This window comes from Meriones unguiculatus, chromosome X, assembly GCF_030254825.1.
Source record: "Meriones unguiculatus strain TT.TT164.6M chromosome X, Bangor_MerUng_6.1, whole genome shotgun sequence".
In the NCBI taxonomy this organism is placed as follows: Eukaryota; Metazoa; Chordata; class Mammalia; order Rodentia; family Muridae; genus Meriones; species Meriones unguiculatus.
Genome location: NC_083369.1, coordinates 139,733,870 through 139,754,537, shown reverse-complemented (window position 1 = coordinate 139,754,537; position 20,668 = coordinate 139,733,870). Strand labels below are relative to the sequence as shown.

Here is a 20,668-nt window from a genome sequence, read left to right as displayed (position 1 = left end):
TTAGTATTATTTTTGAAGGCCTGAAGGGGTCATGGAGAAAAGCTGAGGTCTGGCACTGTGAGAGGCCAGGAGAGGTCATGGGTACAGTGGAGCTTCCGTAGCAGTTGAAGGTCTAGATTAAAGGAGTCATGCAAAGCAGCTGAGGCTTGGCCACCATGAAGAGAGCCTACGAGAGGCTATTATTGAAAGTGTAGCCCACTAGCAGCAAGGAAACCCAGCGGTTTGGAGATGCCAGTACCACAGGATGACCACCAAGAAAAGCAGCAGCGGTGGAGTGGAGCCAGGCAAGCCTAGAAGACAAGATGTGTATGCTGCTGAGGGCACAGCTTGAGATATGACTCAAGCCCTTTGGAGGAGACCAGAAGACTGTGAGTGGATCCAGACATTGGACAGTTGGAGTTTGGTTTTGCTTGGATCTGATTGTGACCATGCCCTGATTTTTCCCTTTTGATGTAAGAAAGTATTTGGTTTATATTTATTTTACTGGAGCCCACAAGTGAGAGATCTGAATTTTAGAAGACTTTGGATTTTAAAAGAAAACAGCTATTTTAAGGGGACTAAAATTTTAATGTGTTTGAATTTGTAAGGCCGTAGGACTTTCAGTTTTTAATGTTTTCAATGTGAGATCTTGGTGACGAATAAGAAAAGAACAGTTGTGCCTCAACAGTGATCTGTTTGTGCGTTATGCAGACAAGGGGTCAATTGTACTGGCTGGTTTTGTGTGTCAACTTGACACAAGCTAGACTCATCAGAGAGGAAGGAGCCTCCGTTGAGAAAATACGTCCATGAGATCCAGCTGTAAGGCATTTTTCTCAATGAGTGATCAATGGGGGGAGGGCCCATTTTATTGGGAGTGGTGCATCCCTGGCCTGGTGGTCCTCGGTTCTATAAGAAAGCAGGCTGAGTAAGCCATGAGGAGGAAGGCACAAAGCTGCAGTCCTTCATGGCCTCTGCATCAGCTCCTGTCTCCAGGCTACAGTCCTGCTGGAGTTCCTGTCCTGACTTCCTTAGATGATGAAGAGCAATGTGAAAGTGTAAGCCCTTTCCTCCCCAACTTGCTTTTTGGTCATGGTGTTTCACTGCCTAGGAAACACAGTTGAACAGATCTGTTCTTCTGGTCTTTAGATTATTTCCAAAAATGAAGACAATTCAAAGAGACATAATATAAGATCCCTCATATCTGTCCCTAGCCCTCACCAGGAGTCCTTTAGTGGGCAGGGAATTAAATTGGCTCTTCACAGTGAAGGAAAACAAACAAACAAACATACCGCCTTGGTAAATGCCTCCTTTGCTACTTGACTGCCCTGACCTCCGGAAGGTCTTCCAAATACACTGCAAAACTGCTGTTACTTCCCTCTGTCAATATTGCTTTCACACCAGGGCTGTGAAATGGCTGAATGTGCTATGTTGGCGACACATATATCAGGGCTACTATTTAAAAATTATTACTCAATGACGTGCTTTTCTCCCTGAAACAAGAAAATGGTTCTTTTTGGGGACAGTGAGCTGGCTTGGTGGATAAAGGTGCTCACTGCACCAGCCGAGTGACCGAAGTTCAATCCTCAGGAATCATGTAAAGGTGAAAGGAGAGAACCAACTCCACAAAGTGACATTTTCACCCTCGCAAGAGCACTATGGCACACAAACACACCCTCTTAAATACTCCCACACAAATTAAAAAAAAATTTTTTAAAGACGTGGTTTCACTATGTAGCTGCCCTATGGATGTCCTGCAACTATGTGGACCAGGTGATCCTGGAACTCACATAGATCTACCTGCCTCCAGAGTTCTGGAATGGAAAGTGTGCACCACCATGCACACTTCCACACTCACCTGTCTTCTAAGTCTGCGGCAAGGCTGTGCATTCTGCTTTAGTCCGGCAAAAAAGGCAAAGTGCTCACAAGCTAGAGGAGAACCAGGAGGCCACTCTTCACTCAACCACACTAGACTTTTCCCCCCTGCTGTTTCTGCTCCAGTTGTGATGAAGGTAAGCAGAGAAAGAGCATCTTCCAAGAACGGAATGAAAAAGAAGCTTCAACACATCCATTTTTCTCAACTGGGAATGTTGGAAATGTCAGCATATACTCACCTACTCTAACTTGCCCTCTTATTTTTACATTGTTTTATCCTTTTTTTTGTTGTTGTTTTTTGGTGTGTGTGTTCGTGTTGACAATTTATTGAAGCTTGTCTGATTGGGGCTTGCATAGATAAACATAGGCTCTTTTTAATAAAAGACAATTCAAAATAAATACATATTTTAAAAAAGCTATGTCAAATACTACCAAATAACTGACATTAATGAATTTTAAGAAAAATCATTTAGGATTAATAATTTTCATTTCCCTCCACAATATAAGGATGAAAAGAGTCAAACAGAAATAAAATCATGCCCATGGCATAATGATGTTATTTTAAGTGGGGAACTCTTTACCAAGATTAAGACACATAGAAGTATCTGAGAAGAATCATGTCATTGAATTGTCTGGAACCTGGGAGAACAATTTGGGAAAGAAAACAAGTGGCAAAGTTGAGAAAAGCTTTAGATGGAAAGTCCATTCCCCTTGAGAATAACTAATAAACGCCCACAAACTTCCACTTTCAGGTTTTCAAATTAGTCTAACTTCTACCCACAGATCCAACCAAGAACCATAAAATTGAGATGGCAATAGGCTCGGCTGTTTAGCCTTTGAGGCCTTTCCAGCCAGTGACAGGCACATCTGTGGTGAACCAGTGCAAAAGGAGAACTTCTCCTCTTCTCTCTGTGCAGTGCGTGCATCTCCACAGTCCTGGGGGCAGGGCTCAGTGCTTCTGTGTGCTCTTCGACCCATTACAGTGAATGTGGCAGCTGTCAGTTTCTTGTGCACAAGGAACATGAGGGCAGCTGTGAGCACTGTCTGGAAAAGCTTGGCCTCAAGGGTTTTGTAGAGCCAAGATCCCTTCATCTCGAATAAAGTTGTGGAATGCATCGATAATGCCTTTGTCATTAGTTGGTAGAATGTCTCCATTCTGAAACTTTGCACCTTGCAAAATAGCCTGGTGTTTACTACCCAGAGTGGAGTTGTTAGCAACACATTCGCCACTCCTGCAACAAATCCAACCACCGGATCTTTTCCTGTAGAAGAACGTTGACCTTTGACCCATCCTGCTTTGAGGCTATTCAAAGTATAGAAACAGACAAAATTCGAGCAGCAGCAGAGGCTAGAAATAACTGGTAACCACATACAGTTTGGTGCCAGGAGGCCTTCTTCTCAATTCCAGGAGCACTGCATGTGAAGTTTTTGACTTCTTTTCTCATCAACCTGAAGGTGACTTCTAGCCATATCCAAGGGAGAGAACACTGTCATGGCCATCGCACTCTCCACGTCTCCGGCCGTGCTGTGTACCAAGCTTTCTTAGGACAACACAGATGCCATGGTGCTATCCTTTTCACTCAGACTCTGCAGAGCCTGGATTCGTGAAAAGGAGTGTCTCCTGTGTTCTCCTTTGAAAGCATAATCTTTCACCTCTAATTCTCAAAGGAAATTAGCATCCATGCTTCTCTCCCAACCCTACCCACTCCTATCTCTCTCCAGGGACTTATGATAAGGAGAGAAATTCAAAATAATGACCAAAGATACAACAGCAGTTATTTCAAAGTGACTATCTCTATTAAATATAGACCATTTTAGGTATACTGATAGAAGAACAAACAAAAGAATATTAAAATTATGGACAGATGATTAACATTAAAAAAAATGGTCCTTGGGGCTGGAGAGGTAATTCAGTGGTTGAGCTCATGCTGCTCTTGCAAAAGACCCAAGGTAGGTTCACAGCTGCTCCAGGGGATTTGATAGTCTCTCCTGACCTGCGTAGGCACTGTACTCATGTGCATATTTTACACAGATAGATATACACACATATAACTTAAAATAAATCATAATATTAAAATGGTTCAAGTAAAGAGAAAACACTATTTCTCTGTTAAACTAGTGAGAACAGCTTCGTACAGATTCCTTTATAAGGGCACTAACGGGCTAATGTTCCCATGCATTGTGTAAAGAATGCTCAAGTCTTGATGTCCGCAGTTAATTGCGAGTAAACAATGTATAAAGGGCTAGGATTAACACTGGTAACTAGCATGGAGTAAGTGGCTGACTATTTCTGGGGGGGATACTAACAGCAACAAAAAAGCCTACACATTCACATCTGCTGAAGTTAGAGGCAGAAGCTAAAATGATTACAAATTTACGTCTTGTTTTGCAATTGTTCATCAACAGTGATAAATCCTGTGCGTGTGTGTTCTATTCATTTTGGATTCTGGGCAATATACTACGATAGGTTTATATTTCCCTATAAAACACGACAATATAAATACTGAATTCTCTTAAATAAGGCCAAAGCGCTAGTGGTTATTTTTCTCCACTAGAAACAAGGGTTGCTTGGGAGGTCACAGGTGGGAAGGATATGGCCATGAAATTGCTCTCTACAGAATCATATTTATACCCATAGAGTAGTGCTGCTCTCCACTCTGGTCAGAGGAACTCCATTTACAATGGGCAGTGGTAATTGCGGAGGATTATACGTAGTCAAAGTAATGAGAACAAAGGAGTCAGCCATCAGTCAGCGACACCACCTACCCCCAGGCTCAAGGTGCATGGCAAGAAGAGGGTAGAAATAAAAGAGCCAAGCGAAGGCATGAAAAGGTATGATAGCTACATTTGGAGCATGGTAATGCGGTTGCACGCTTCACCGCGCAGCAGCTGCGTTTGCCTGTATAACACTGGGCCTGGTCAACATCCTGCCACAGGAAGCAAACACAAAAAGCCAAGGCCCCATCCACAGAAGGACCTATAGGCAGATAATGGTAACTAGTGGGGGATGGAGGTCAAGAAGACTCACCTCTACCTGAGTATTTGTAGACAGTAAGTAGTCCCTGGGGGAGGAAGAGGCATTTCCTTTGGTGGTATAATCACGGGTAGAAAGCTCATGCTCTTATAACAGTCCCTTCTAGGATCTTATAAAATAAACCTTAAGAAAATGCCAATGGGTCAAAAAGAATATGAAAACAGAGTGAAGATGAGCTGGGAAGGGGATCAGCTGAGATAGAAGGAGAACAAGAGAGGGTAATAGGAAGGTGAATGATAAAAATATATTATATACACATATGAAAATGTCATTATGAAGCCCATTCCTTTTCTTCCTTGTATTGAAAATAGATTTTTTCCCTCACATAATAAATCCTGATTATGGTTTCCCCTTCCTCTACTCCTCCCAGTTCTTCCCTACCTCCCCTCTTATCAGATCTGCTTTCTTTCTGTCTCTCATTAGAAGACAGACTTCTAGGAAGTAACAACAAAACATCACAAAATAAAATATAAGATAAAACAAAAACGATGACGCTAAAATTGGACAGGGCAAACCAACAGATGGAAAAGAGGCCAAGAGAAGGCACAAGAACCAGACACGCACTCATTTAACATAGTCAAGGATCCCACAAAGACTCTAAACTGGAAGCCAGAATATAGATGTAGAAGACCTGGCGCAGACATGTGCAGGTCCTGTGTATGCTGCTTTAGTCTCTGTGAGCTCATAGGAGCTTCACTTAGATGATTTAGAGGCCCTTGTTCTCCTGGTGTCCTCCATCCCCTCTGGCTCTTACACTCTTTCTACTTCTTCTTCCACAGGGTTTCCTGAGCCATGAGGGGAGGGATTTGATGGAGATATCCCATTTAGGGCTGAGTGTTCCAAGGTCTCTCATGTTCTGCATGGTGTCTGGCTGTGGGTCTCTGCATTTCTTCCTATCTACTGATGAAAGTACAAAGCCAATGATCCTCACAGTAGCCACACACACACACACACACACACACACACACACACACACACTCACAGGAAAGATAATTAACACTAACTTTTCCTTTTCCTAAAGCTTTTCAGGGGTAGAGCCTATTCAGCGGTTATGAGCACTTACTGCTCTCGCAGAGTTGCCTAGGTTAGATTCCTAGCACTCACAGGGTGTTTCACTTCCAGTTCCTGACCCTATGCTCTCTTCCAATCTCCTCAGGCTCGAGGCACTCATGTGGTGCACATATATACATGCAGGCAAAACGTTCAGCCACATAAAACAAATACATGTGAAATAAATAAATAAATACACTTTCAAAGTGTCTAATTTAGAAAAAACTCTTCATGCCTTATTATGCATTATGAAAAACAACTAGAGAACCCCAGTCTTTCATTCTCTTGCCACACAAAGAATATCAAATACAAAGTAATAGACTGTAGTGCATTTTTTTTAAAAAAAGCATTTGGTCTTCATATCCAGCTCCCCATCATTTTATCTTACATATGCATGACATCATATTAAAGATGTGGAAGATGAACTATTTACCATAATCACATATGGAAGCTTAAAGATATAGTCATGTCACTGCAAGCACTAAAGATAAAAAAGATGAAGACAAATTTCCCAGTGTGGTGATACTAATAGAACAACAGTGGCCTATGAGTTTTCTGTAATTCAGTGATGTCAGAGAAATAGCCAAATAACACTATAAATAACACTATAAACACTATCAAAGTTTTGGGTCTGCTTACCTAATTTCCATAATACTACTGAATATACAGAATTCAACCCAACAGCAAAACAACAATAACAAACCTATACAACTGAATTTTTAAACATGGAATAGACTTTGGCAGACATCTCTCAAAAGCCACGTAAATGACAAAAATGAATATCAACAGCACTACTCCACAGAGAAATGCCAATCAAATCGCACTGATGGGGCCGGAGAGATGGCTCAGTGGTTCAGAACACTGGCTGCTCTTCCAGAGAACCCAGCTTTGAGTCCCAGCACCCACACGGTGGCTCACAACTGTCCAAAACCCCAGGACCAATGTAATCATATGGCCTTCACAGGCACCAGGAATGCATGTGATACATAGTCATACCTACAGACACATAAGATAATTGTACAAAATTTTTAAACTACAATGAAATTGTCTTCTTACTCAAATAAAAAAAATGCCTATCATCAAAAAGAAAAAGGACACAAAGCTCTAGGGACAACATGGAGAAAAAGGAAAACGTACACAATGTTGGTAGAAATGTAAACCAGTATAGGCACCATGGAAAGCAGAATGAAGATTCCTCCAAAATAAATAAATAAATAAATAAATAGCACATCTTGCACATGGTCTAGTAGCCCACTACTGGCTATCTTCACCAATGAAGCGAAATCAATATTGAATATAGACGCTTGCACTCTCGTGGTTAGTGTACCACTTTTCATAATAGTCAAGGTAAGTGTACACCAGTGGATGGACAGACAATAAAATAAAATGTACATGTAAGCCATGGAATCCATATTATATGGACAAATGAAAATGAAATCTTGCCATTTGAGACAACGTATAAGGGACTACAAGCCATTGTCCTAAGTGAAATAAGAGAAGCATAGAAAGTACCATAATAATTCCATTCATATTTAGATATTAAAATGTGGACCTTTTAGAAAAAAAAAAAAAAAACGGGAATCAGTGAGTAATAATGCTGAAAAATCCTGTTCAAGACGGGCTGGTGGTGGTGCACATCATTAATCCCGGCACTCAGGAGGCAGAGGCAGGCAGATCTCTGTGAGTTTGACGCCAGCCTGGTCTACAGAGAGAGCGTTTCAGGAGAGCCAAGGCTAGAGAAAGAAAACCTGTCTCAAAAAACCAACAAAACCAACCAAACAAAACAACAACCAAAAATAACTCTCTTCAAATACCATTATCAAAGGCATCAAAGAGATGACAAGTTTTTAGCTTTTAAAGAAAAGTGGCTTTTTCTGCCACATCTAATTACTTGTAGTTTCTTAACTGAGTTTGTACTTTGCTTCAAGTATTTATTCAATCTTCATTCATTAATTTCACTGACATTTTTTTTCAAGCTTCTACTCTGTGATAGGTACTAAACAATGCAAGGGGGCTCTTTCCTCATGGAGGTTATATTCTGGAAGAAAGGGCAAAAATCAAAACAAGATCGGGCTAGGGATGTGGCTCAGTAGTAGAATACTTGTCTAGAATGCGTGATTTGACCCCTAGTACAATAAAGGAAGATGATGTTAACAGCTTTATGGGAAAAAAAATAAGGCGGGACAACTCCACAGGATCTGCGCAGGAAGGGAATTTCAAGGAAGTAACATATTTTAGCTTTCTTTAAGTGATAGTAAGCCAGCTGCACTGCTAGTCCATTTCTCTTTCCCCATTCAATTCCTTCCTTTGAGGAGCGTTCCCAGGGCCTTTTAGCTTGTTCTGAGACTCCTCTTTCCTCACTTCCTGAGCTAGACAACAATTAACATTTGCGAGAACAGGGGCCTTATTTTAACTGTGTACTGCAATGCCTAAGAGAAAGGCCCCCCCCAAAAGGATAAGACAAGACCAGTTGGACATGCCAGTTTTGTTGTTTAGCCTTTTTGCCTTTTTTTTTTTTTTTTTGAGAAAGGGCTCCACTTTAGTTGTCCAGGTTGGCTTCTAGTTTGTGGCAATCATCCTGCCTTAGCTTCCCAAGTGCTAGGATTGCAGGCGTAAACCACCGTGACTGGCCAGTACATATGTTTTTAGGTACCCCCTGATAAAATTTTCAGCAATCATGAGGAAATAAGACAAAGGGCATCCTGGACAAGAAAATGAGGTAAGAAGATTTAGCTGTAACTAAAAACACTGCAGAAAGTAAAGCTGTGAAATACGACCTCGATAAAAGGATCAACTGTCTAAGTTTCAAAACAATGGCTTCTTCCTACACAGTGTTGGTTCTCAAGCACAGAGCACACCCCATTACTGCATTGCTGTGAGCCCTTTCCTTCTATATAGCAAGCTTTCTATAGATGCTGACCATGCCCTTCATGCCCTTTGTCCTAAATCCACAGCGAAACGTCTGCTTAATGAATTAATCTGAAGTTTTAAAGTCCATCCTTGTGGTTTGTCTTTAACTAGGACAAAGACACTCCTTACATGGATACATTATAATCAAATTTCACGGGCAATGAAGCCATACAAATTTCAAAGATATATGCGTCAGAAACATCAAAGAGGGACAACTGCTTCAAGAAATTTTAGAGAAAATTATAAATTTTGGAAAAATGTAAACTAACAGATGTCTGTAGGAGAAATTATACATTATTTCTTAACAAAACAGCAGAAATTTTATATTCAATGCTCTGTGTGTATGTGGCACAGAACAAACTGTTAAGACATTACCAAGTACATGGAATATGAATGTAAGTGAGACTTGAGTCTACATTTCAAAAAAAGGGGGGAGGAAAAGAATTTTTTTTTTCTGAAAAGTCAAGGGAAAGGAAGCATGGATCTTTTCTAATAGAGAAAACATGGCTGAGTTATAACTGCTTTACAGAAGTCCTTGAGTTAAAGTCTAAATCCAACACGGATAATATTGGCATTCTGGATTTGAATTATGTCCTTCTAACTATTCTGCCAGCTGTATTAAAAAAAAAAAAAAACTGAAGCTAAAGCAGAATTGATTAGAAAGTAGAAAGAAATATGACATAAAATAAATTCACATATCCAAAACCAAGTTAAATTTTCTATCCAGCTTTAACAATCAAACATCAATCAGATTTCTAAGAAAATTTTGTTTCCTACTTATAAAAATAGGCCAAAAGAAAAACTCTCCATAAAGAGAGCTATATTCCAACAGTTATGTCCTGGGTCCTTTCTTATATTAATGCTGTCAAGTCTACCTACATGGTTTCCTAGGTGGTTGGAAGAAAACAGACCCAATCTTTCTCATTGGAAACATTCCTTAGTAATATTCAATTTGTGGCATCGTCTTTCAGACATATCTATTACTCCTGATGCCACGCAAATGAAGGTGGTGACAAAAACCTCAAAAGCCGTCACACTTCCAAAAGAAGAAACTCAAGGGCCATAATACTTCCGAAAGAAAGATGAGATCTTCAGCTTGAGAACCAGACTTCAGGGATTTTGAATTATGTCAGTGTCAATTTTCTACCTATGAAATTATACTACATGGGACAATGAAAGTGAACTAGGAATGGGGATTGACAGTGGTAATGCCCAATCTGATTCCAAGATTCTAGAACTTCCACAGTGTCCAAAAGGCACAAGCGCCCCATTACTAAATAACCGATTTATCTTCACACACCACTTCTAAAAAAAAAACAAAACAAACAAACAAACAAACAAAAAAAAAAACAAGAAACGAAATGTATCATCTCACTAAGAGACTAGGTTTTCCAAATGAGACTGTGTCGACTGTCAGAACAAGATGTGACAAACTGCAGATTTGATGATTTGTTCCTGTGTTCTCCGTTTCCTCCAGTTCCCTGGAGTGGGAAGATGCTTAATGACGGAGGGTACATTACTTAAGAGGGAAGGGAAAAAAGATCCAAGAACATTCTTTTTGTGTCTCTGAAAATCATGGATACACCCGTGATTTTATCATGAGAAATGAAGGAAGCTGATCCTGGAACCATGTCATAGAGTCATTCAAACTAAATTACAAAAACTGTGATTATACGTGGATTGTGTTTCATGAGGGAATATTTCACACTATAGTCCAAGATAACCCAAAACACTCTGTAATTGGCTTGGCCTCCATGAGCCACCACAGCCAGCTTAGTTTGCTTAAATTAAGATGTCCCAATAAAGAGTTCCCAAGACCAGTCAGAAGCTCTCAGAGAAGGAATACAAATAGACCACTTTTGCAAAACTTTATTGAATGAAGAATTCTCTAGCACAGGAAACGAAGCTGAACATGACAGCACCATCAAATGGTAAGCAAATTAATATTTCTTGCATAAAATTGTATGTGAAGCTGTCATGCAAGAAGAAAAGTGTGCAGCTCAGCATTTTCAATCATCCGTGGAATGTTTTAAAAGGCATTAGAAGAAATGGGTAGCATTTTTTTTTGATATGTTTCAAGTCAATTACACAGGTATTGCACAGATCTCCTACACCCTCTCCTGCTTTCCAAATAATATAAACATGAAAATGCCAGTCATCCCAAGAGACTGCAAAACTCACAACGAATATAAGATCTGAGTTAATATGCTTTACATAGAACATAGCAAAGAATGCCCATTTTTGCCAAATTCATGTAGGCACATTTCAGGGTTCACCTCTAAGTACTTCTTTAAAAGTTTGTAGTGTTTGCAAGTGCTGTTTTCAGTAAAATTGTTTCATTCAAGTATGACTCTACCTTGAACAAGAAAAATAAGTGGTGTCAGCAATAGGATTGCTGCCATAGTATATAAGAGAAAAAGAAAACTCATCACAATTAATAGAACTATTACATATTATTCAGTAAATTTTTAAGGGAAGAGATAATTTACTTTCACATCAGGAATTAAGCCGTAAACACAGTATGGGTCCAAACAATAAAATCCAGGAGAAAGGCTCAACTTTCAATGGTGTTTTTGTATTATTTTAAAATTTAGTTTGTGAATTTATACTGTATCTGCTTCTATAGCTAAATAATAAATCACTCTTCTCCATACTCAGAGCCATGCTAGGATAATATGGGAGAAATAAGGCCTTGAACATCACCTAATATGCCTAATTATATTTGGACTAAATGTTCTTTGAGTCAACCATTTTATTTACTTTGTTTGTTCAGCTTACCATCTTTTTAATCATCTACCAATAAGCTAGATGCCTCCAGAGTCAAGCACTTTAAATACAAACATATATCTTGGTTATAAGTCTCTTTCACTTCCTATCCCAGACCCTTATGGTCTAATGTCTTTGTATTTGCTAATTCCCACAACTGAGGCCATGGAACATCATCTGTCCTGAAGCACAGATACGCTTTCTACTATATTTTCTCTTTGGCAAACCACGCAAAGCCACGATGCTTTCAAGCACAAATCACAATGTGTAGGTTATCAGGCTGCGGTTGGCACAACCACTGCTACTGTTGGATAGCTGCATCCTTGCTTTCCTTTGCTTTTCTCTCCACCCGAACCCTCTGAGAAGTCTGGGTATCTTCACTGGCGAAGAAAAGGCTGAGTGGAAGCCAGAGAGGATACTTCCTGCCTGCCTTCGCCCTTCGACTCTGAACTCTAAGTATAGACTGAAGAAAGTCTCACAGGAACCACCCGATCATTAGGGAACACGGTAGCGAGAGCTCTTGATGAGGAAATGTGGGAAGGGCTCTGTGGATCAGCTGGATCACAATACACCTCATCCTCCCTATCTCTCCCACGGCTCTTAATGGCCTTGAATAAAACATAGACCAGTTCAATGATATTCAAGACAGAAGATACCAGGGACACTGCCAGCATGAAGAGGAAGAAGATGTTGTTTTTTTTTTTTTTTTCCTGTGGGGCAAAAGAGGAAGCACTCCACCTGATTTGGACAAAGAGGGCATTCATCTTCCTATGCTCTTTAACTGTCACACTTAAACTTCTTTACTGCAATCTTCTGCAAGTGCGTTTCCAAACTTGGAGCAGCTCCAAGTGCCTTCTCTTGCTTGCCCAACTTCTCTTCCTGTCAAATCACATAGAATACATGTGCCAGGTAGAAGACTGTAGGCATAGAATATGATCTGCAGGACCCAGAGGTGCAGGCGAGAGATCTTAAAGGCTTGGTCATAGCAGGCATTTTCACAGCCAGACTGGTGAGTGTTGCAATGGAACTCAAACTGCTCGTCACTCCAGGCTGATGAGATAGTAATCCCTAGGAGCTGGATTTGGAAAATGAAAAGGATCTTGATCCATCCCTTTCCTCCAGCTGTGGAGTAGGGATGAATCTTTCCTAGGAGCTGGCCTAAGGCACTCCAGTCACTCATGTGGCCCATCCGTTGTTCTTGCACATAAAAGGAAAGTGGGCACACCAAGTGAATGCAGGCCTTGGAGGATGAAGTAAAATAAAAGAGTAAGTTCAAGAATCACGCCCACGTACAGTTTAAAAGCCTCCTGCTGTGTGGTACCTTCCTCACTCCTTCGCCTAATAAAAGAAAATTGATGACACCAGGTAAAAGCTTTTGGGAATTCATTTTCATAAATATAAGTGTGCCTATACCAGAACATATGTGTGTCTATAATGAAATAAGTTACATAAATGGGAAAACAGATTATGTTTAAAGGTTTCCTTAATTTTAGCATAAAACAATCTCCAAAAATGATTTGGCATAGTAATAATTCATACTCATACAGTGACTGATGCAGCTTCAGAAGTTGGGCTAACACTTCCCAAAGATACAGTGATATTCATTCATCCATTATGTATTCAGTGTCTACTAGGTGAAATGTACCATAAGGGGCATGGGCTCTTACTGGTAAGTAAACCAGAATATACTTGTGGAACTTAAAATCAACTGGGGAAAATAGATAATTTCAAATATAGTGTTTTGCAGGTACATGCCAGTAATCTCAAACCCTCAGAAGGCTAAAGCAGATGGCTCACTGAGAGTTATAGGCCAGCCTGGGCTCCCTATTGAACTATCCTGAGCTACAGAGTAAGCTCTTGTCTTTAACAAATACAGCATTTTATTAAATCTATGATATAATTGATTATAAGATAGATCATTTCACAATTCTGAAAGGACTCAAGAAATCCAGTGTAAGATACATCCTACATCTTAATTTCAGATGTGTGTGTGTTATACAATCAAAGGAAGGCTCAGTGAAACACGTGAATACACAATCATTGCAAATTTAAATAGATGCTGAGAAGATAACGAACAGGAGCACTGACAGAGAATAAGGTGAGAAAACCCCAGTCCGACTGATTAGAGATAGACATACAGGAAGTAAGAAAATGATTGCTGAATGAGAAGGAAACAGCAAAGATTTTAAAGGTAAAGAACCCAATGTATTAGAAAACAATTAAAAGGGAGGAGGGATAGCTGTTGAGGTAGTGGACAGTGTTAAGGGACAAAGGTCACAGAAGAGTGATGTCAGAAACTACTTAGTAGCAGAGAAGCCTGGGCGCAGAAACAAAGATTAAACTGTGAAACTAAGACAAGACTAAGGCCATGGAAGAAATTACAGATGGTTGTCTGAGGCTTCGCAGAGGGAGTGGGAGGGCTGGCAGGACAAGATAAGAGTAAGGGGAATAGGGATCAGTAAAGGGATGGGAACTCTGTGCTAACAGATATCGAGTTTTGACGGAAACCAAATGTGAAGAGGATATAAAGAGTGATGGGAACCTGAAGAGATGGCCCAGCGGTTAGGAGGATATAATTATGAGACGTGAAGAGCTTAAGATAAAAACGTTTTCAGGGGGAGCACTGATATCATCCCCCACCCTACACAAGTGTGGGTGGAAGCTGGTGTGATGCAAAATATGAGCCTTACAGTTCTGAAAACCTGCTAGTCTTCATCCACTTCCTCCATAGAGCCTCCATTTCTTTGTGCCAAAGTCCTCAAAGCTAAAGCAAAATGAAGGACTTGCTGCCTCCAATTCGGAGTATAACAAATGCATCTCAGCATGAAGAGGTCACAGATAATTTTTACATAACAAATAACTATTATTTTTAATTAAGTACTTTCAATGCGGCAAATCATTTATAAAGCATTTTCATCTGTTGACCTAAAATTACATTCATGATACTGAACATTTTAATTTGCCTACTTCAAAAAACATTTTTTTCCCCAAACACAGATAGTCATTGTAAATAACTGGGTATGATAAAACAGAAAACAAATATTCCTTAACACAAACAAAGTACGACTTTGTCAATTAATAATCAATTTTGAACACCTAAAACCTAATGTGTTTCTTCATTTAATGGCCATTCCTCATGATACTTTCTATGAGAAAAACAAAATTTAAAAGGAACCCTAGAAAAAGGGCAAGGTTAGTGAAATTTATCGTGTCAATCACCTGAGCTTGGTTGCAACTGTTATTGAAGAGTTAAGAACAGAAGCTTCCCCAAATTAAAATGTGTAGCAAGTTATCACAGTATAAGGTTTCAAAGTACACAGAGTACTTTCTCAGCAGGGTAAATAACACATTTTAGATGAACTGTCCTCTGTTGTTCAGATTATGAAAGAAGTCCTATTAAGCTAAAGTCACCGAGATCTAGAGTTTATAATTAGTTCATTCCTCAAGGCTAATTGAAAACAAGTCATTGGCAGCAAAGACTTTCACATTCATTCTCATTCATTTTTTACATTTAAACGTGGCTTCATCTCCAGAGATTTTAAAGTGCGTTAGAAATTGAGTTATTTTTGCAAAAACAAACAGGGTGGAATAGTAAAGAAAAATCCCCAGAACTACTTTGGTGTATTCTATAAAAGGTAGCTGACAAATCAAAAAACTAATGCTGGGAGGAGGAATCAAGAGTCATAATATTTTTAGTTAATTTGGGATACAGTTCTTAGCAATTTTCAAGAATCATATGAAGTTCTTAAGCTTTTCAAATATTTTGTTCTGAAAAAGTTCTTACTAAACATGCGAAAATAGAGATCTAAGATTCAAAAGGACGAAAATAACCAAGAATGAGTCATTTTTGCTAAGCAAATGGTTCACAGGAAAGTTTAAAACCCTCTTGCCGAACATTATTTTTAAACTGGACAAGATCGTTCTAATTTTAAGATATAAACGTAGGACTTCCAGTTTCAGCTTCAACACATGCAGCACTTAGATGTATCATAACTCCCATCATTACAGCAAGAAAAAAAAACTAACAAATTTCAAGTCAGCAAGTTTGCTCCAACCCACCAGAGAAGTGAGGACATAAGGCAAGGCAGTCCCCTATCTCTAGATGGGCAAATATGTGGAGTCGCACCCAAGACACTCACCAGAGGCAGAAGGCACTAGAGTGAAATATTAGCAATGAAAACCAACCTAACAAATGCTAAGCGAGACAAGTGTATGGAATGAGAGCTCCTAGAAGAAGAGATCCTCCCACTCCTGCAGCCTTGCCTCCATTAATCTCAGTAGGTTCTGACTGGGAAATCTCCCCTTTGTAGGAAAAGAAAAGTAATTCTGAAATATACCCGGGGCCTAAGAACCAATAAGAATCTCTTCTTTGCTAGGCATGGTGGAGCTTGCCTTCAATGACAGTGCCCGAGAGACAGAAGCAGTTTGTGGCCAGCCTGTTCTACATAGGCAGTTTCCAGGACATCCAGAAGTACACAGAGACCCTGTCTCAAAAGAAAACAGAAACAAAATACAAAATAAAACAAAACCAAAAGCCTCTTCTTTGGTCAAGGAGAATGTAAGTATTTTTGAAATCCACACAGGGGAAAAGTAACAGTTTTCAAGTCAATTCCTTCTTGTAACCCAGGCCCACCTTATACTTGGACTATCCTGCCTCAGTCTCCCAAATAGCTAGGATTACAAGTCTGTATCATGTGACCCAGTTCAATTAAGTTCAGAATGTTCTCCCAAACAAAATGTATACAGAATGTATATATCCCAGAAGGGAAATTAGTTAGCTATAGTCCAAGTGTCATTTCTGTTTTATTTAACAAAAGGAAGAGAAAGAAGCAGCAGCCCTAAAAATGTTTGTGAAGGATACAGCAAGGACTTGTGCCCAACTGAAGTCATAGGTGACAGACACTTCCCCACTTAATCCTTCCTGTCATTTCAACGGGGTTCTGGTAAAGAACAGTGGATCACCACCCCTATTTTGGTCACTTTAACAACAGTGTACTTGAAGTTCCAGCTAGATCAACTAGTCTAGACAAAGAAATAATGTCCAACTTGTAAATGAATAAGGAATACTGTCCATTTTCACAGACGAAAATCCGAAAGAATCTACTCCACCCCCCCCAAAAAAAAACCAACCCCAATGTACTAGAACTAATAAAGTCAGAAAAGTTGCAGAAAATAAGAGCAAAACACAAAATCCAGTAAGCCTCAAAGTGTTAAACAGGCAGTTAGCATACGACCCAGGAATTCAGCCACTAGGTATACATCCCAAAATACTGAGAACAAGTGCTTGTATCCTTGTGGGTAAAGCAGCATTCCTAATAGCCAAAGATGGAAACAAGTGTCCATCAGCAGATGCATGGATGGATAGGAAAATGTGAGGCCTACATGATATACGCACATACACTGGAATGCTACAAGAATGAAGTTCTCGTATGCACAACATGGGTGAACCCTGAGAACATAATTCAAATGGAAAAAGATACAAAAAGCCAACTACTGACTATTTCAACAACACAAAATATCTACCATAGGTGAACGTCACAGAAAAGAAGAGAAAAGAAGCTTGAAGTTATTAAGCACTGGGGTGGAGTAGGGGAAATTTGGGAGACAGTGCTGACTTAGTTCCAAGTTTCTATTTAGGCTAGAGAAAAAAAAAAATAGAAACAGATGGTAGTGCTGTTTTCATATTACTATGAATGTGCTGTACAAGCTTCGTCACAATTATAAACAAACAGGAATATTGTTCTACACTACCAGCAAACAATCTCAAGAGACAATTTAGAGATCACTTTCAGTTACAAAAGCATGAAAATGAGTCAGGGACTAAATGAATAAAATATTTGGGGATAAATTTCAGATTCCATGAAGTCCCATCAAAATTCCAGTGGCTTCCTCACCTCCAGGAGTGGAAAAGCTGACCCTAAAATCCATATGTCAGCACAAGGTACTTCAATATACAAAAGAGCATTGGAATAAAAAGAGTTGGAGGACTCAGACTTCCTGATGTCCAACTTTATTACACAGTTGCAATAATCAAAATAATTTGGTATTGGCATGAAGACAAGAACAAAGCCCAATGGACGAATATTAATGATGCGCAATCTCCCTCATCTATGGCCAAGTGACTTTCAACCAAGGTGCCATTACAAGTAAACGGAAGAAAGAACTGTCTGTTCAACAAAAGGTTGCTAGTACAGCTAGATATTCACATGCAAAAGAGAGAGCCAGATGTGGCAGTCACGCCTGTAAATCCCAGCTCTTTCGATATGGAAGCAGGAAGATCAGAAATTCAAGGTCATCTGTAGCCACAAGTTGAGTTGGAGAGAAACCTGAACTATCTGAGACCCAGTTTAAACAAAACCAAAAGCAGAGGCCGACACTTACTCTGTTAGTAAAGTGCATGGCACGGAAGAATCAGGACAGCCCTTTCAGATCCTGAACAGCCACATAAAAAGCCATGCAGAGCTGTGCCAGTCTGGAACACTAGTGCAGGCAACTGGGACAGGCCCGTTTTTGCTGACGAGGCACTCTGACCAACTGGTGAGCACCAAGTTCAACAAGAGACAGTGTCTCAAGAAGTAAGGTGGAAGGGGAATATAGAATGATGCTACTGCTATGGAAACCGGTTAGGCAGTTCCTCAGAAAAGTTAAACATAGAATTTCCATATGATAGTCCTCCTCTCCTAGGTATGCACCCTACAGAACTGAACACAGAAATCTAACACTTGCATGTGAATGCTCATAGCAGCACTATTCACAGTCATTAAAAGGCAGGAACAGCCAACCATCTATCCACTACACCCTTCTCGTTCAGGATGTCATCGGCTAAGGGTGCTGCTTCCTGATTCTAGTCTGTAACTTTTTATGGTTTTATTACTGTTTTTCATAAGCAGGCTTAAATAGAGAACTTAGCAGGAAAAAGAGGTTTCACGCTATCCTTTCAATTGCCATCTTCTACTAGATTCATATTGACCTCCTTAACTATATTTTAAGTTCTCTGACAATGGGAAACCTTACATGTGTCAGTTCAGCTAGGCTAAACTAACTTTCTCAAAAATCCTGAGTGAGCTGTCCCAGAAGCAGAAAAACACACACAGAATTTTGGTTTCTTTTAAAAAAAAGTTCCGTTATGTGAATGTGTTTTTGTTTTAATCCCAGGTGTGGAATAGGGGGCTGCTTCAGATTGTCCGCAGCTACTTCACAGCAGGTGACTATGATTTGTCTCCTGTTCTTGTGCAGGAGTGTGGTTTTGCCGGATAGTTTCTGTGAGTGTGTGATACTTGGAATTCTGAAAACTTTTCCGACTGAATAAATGCCAGAGCCCTGAAAGGGGCTGAGGGGCTCTGAAGAGAGGCTGCTGCTCTCCTGCCTGGTTGCTCTTGTTTAGGTCTGACAAGAAGAAATTAGAGATCTCCTGATATCAAAGATTAGACTTGCCCCAAGGAACCTAACAACTCTAACCAGCAGGAAGTAGTCTAAAGAAGTCTACATCCCCCCTTTCCCCCTAACCTTTCTTGCCTTCCTCATGTTTGGGGGTTGGAAAGGATTGGGGTGGAGAAGGGTAGTATATATAAGAACCAGCTAACATCGTCCAAAAAATAAATGCCTACTATGTTTTTTATTGAACTTAGAAGAGCGGCTTTTAGCTAAGTGGCTGATATTTTGTATTTCATAGCTTTTTTTTTCCTTAAGCAGATATGTGTTCACTTTTGTGTTTTAAATATCAAGACTTGAATACACTGCTTGAAGTGCAGAAGGAAGAGTAAAAAAAAAAAAAACAAACAGTTGAGTCAGTGAGACAGCTCAGGCAATGAAGGTACTTATCAACCACGCCTAGCACCTTGAGTTCAATTCTTAGAACCTACACAAAGGTAGAAGGAACTGACTACAAATCTGCACCCCCCCCGGCACCTATCTTTACACATTCGTATGACACATAACACCTCCAAATGTGTGTCCATGTGTGCATGTATGAACAGTATGTTTTTAAGTTCTTCATTTTTTTCTACATGAAAATACTTTAACGTGAAATAAATCTTTAAATCAAGAGATATAAAGTTCAAAAGTATCACAAAATATGAATGATAGCTACTAATTATATGTACCTTGGAGCTAAATTTTGTTTTTTTTTTTTTAGAAATAGATCACCCTGCCCTACTTTCTAGTCACTGGTTCCAACAACGGCTAGACTACACTTATTATTTAAGACTATCAACTAAATAAGCACTTGTTAATTAGGTTTCTTACATTATCAGTGAATATAGATTTCAAGTCTGTGCAGAAAAATAATCCATACTGATTTTTACTATTGAAGTTTTGAATTAAGGAGATGGCAATGATTCACAAATTACTTAATCACAGAACTTTGTCAAAGAAATCACTCAACTTTTTGTTTTGTTTTGTTTTTCAACCCTGGCTGTCCAGGAACTCAGTCTGTAGGCCAGGCTAGCCTCAAATTCAGAGATCCAGCTACTTCTACCTGTTGGAATAAAAGGCATGTGCTATCACTGTCCAGCTTGAAGCTACTTAAAAAGCTGGAGAAAGAATGTTCTTGGCCTTGAACTAATTCTATCATGATTTGCATAATAAGGGATTTAAAAGTCACCCTATAAAAGCCTAATAAATAATGACACTGACTGAAATGAGGAAACTGAAAAGAAGCATACAGAAAAGAGGTGGTACAGAAAAGCTGAACTTGTTCCCTAACAAGGAACCCAAGATGATCCTGATAATTTGAATGTGGTCAACTGGAAAAGCAGCCTGGGGAACAAATCCTCTACAGAAGGTAGAAAGGATGCTTTAGAAACTGAGTCAGGCCCAGGCATGGTGGTTCAGGCTTTAATATCAGCACATAAGAGGTAGGAACAGGTAGAGGCCAGCCTGGTCTATATATCAAGTTCTAGGCCAGTCAAGACCTAAAATGGAAGTCCCTATCTAATAAAGAAAGCAAGAAAGGAAGGGAGGGAAGGAAGAACAGAAGGGAAAAATAAAAAGACAAAGCAAGCAAAAACAAAACAAAACTGAGAAAGAATGAGGCAAAGTCTTCAGTGTAGACAGATC

General features: G+C 39.7%; 1 protein-coding gene and 1 pseudogene across 2 annotated transcripts in view; both read right to left on the bottom strand.

The window, feature by feature from the left end:
- Cdkl5 (cyclin dependent kinase like 5) overlaps positions 1 to 20,668 on the bottom strand; it is a 187,368-nt gene that overhangs the window by 92,888 nt on the left and 73,812 nt on the right. The window lies entirely within an intron of this gene.
- LOC110566839 (peroxisomal membrane protein PMP34-like) lies at positions 2,746 to 3,414 on the bottom strand (annotated as a pseudogene).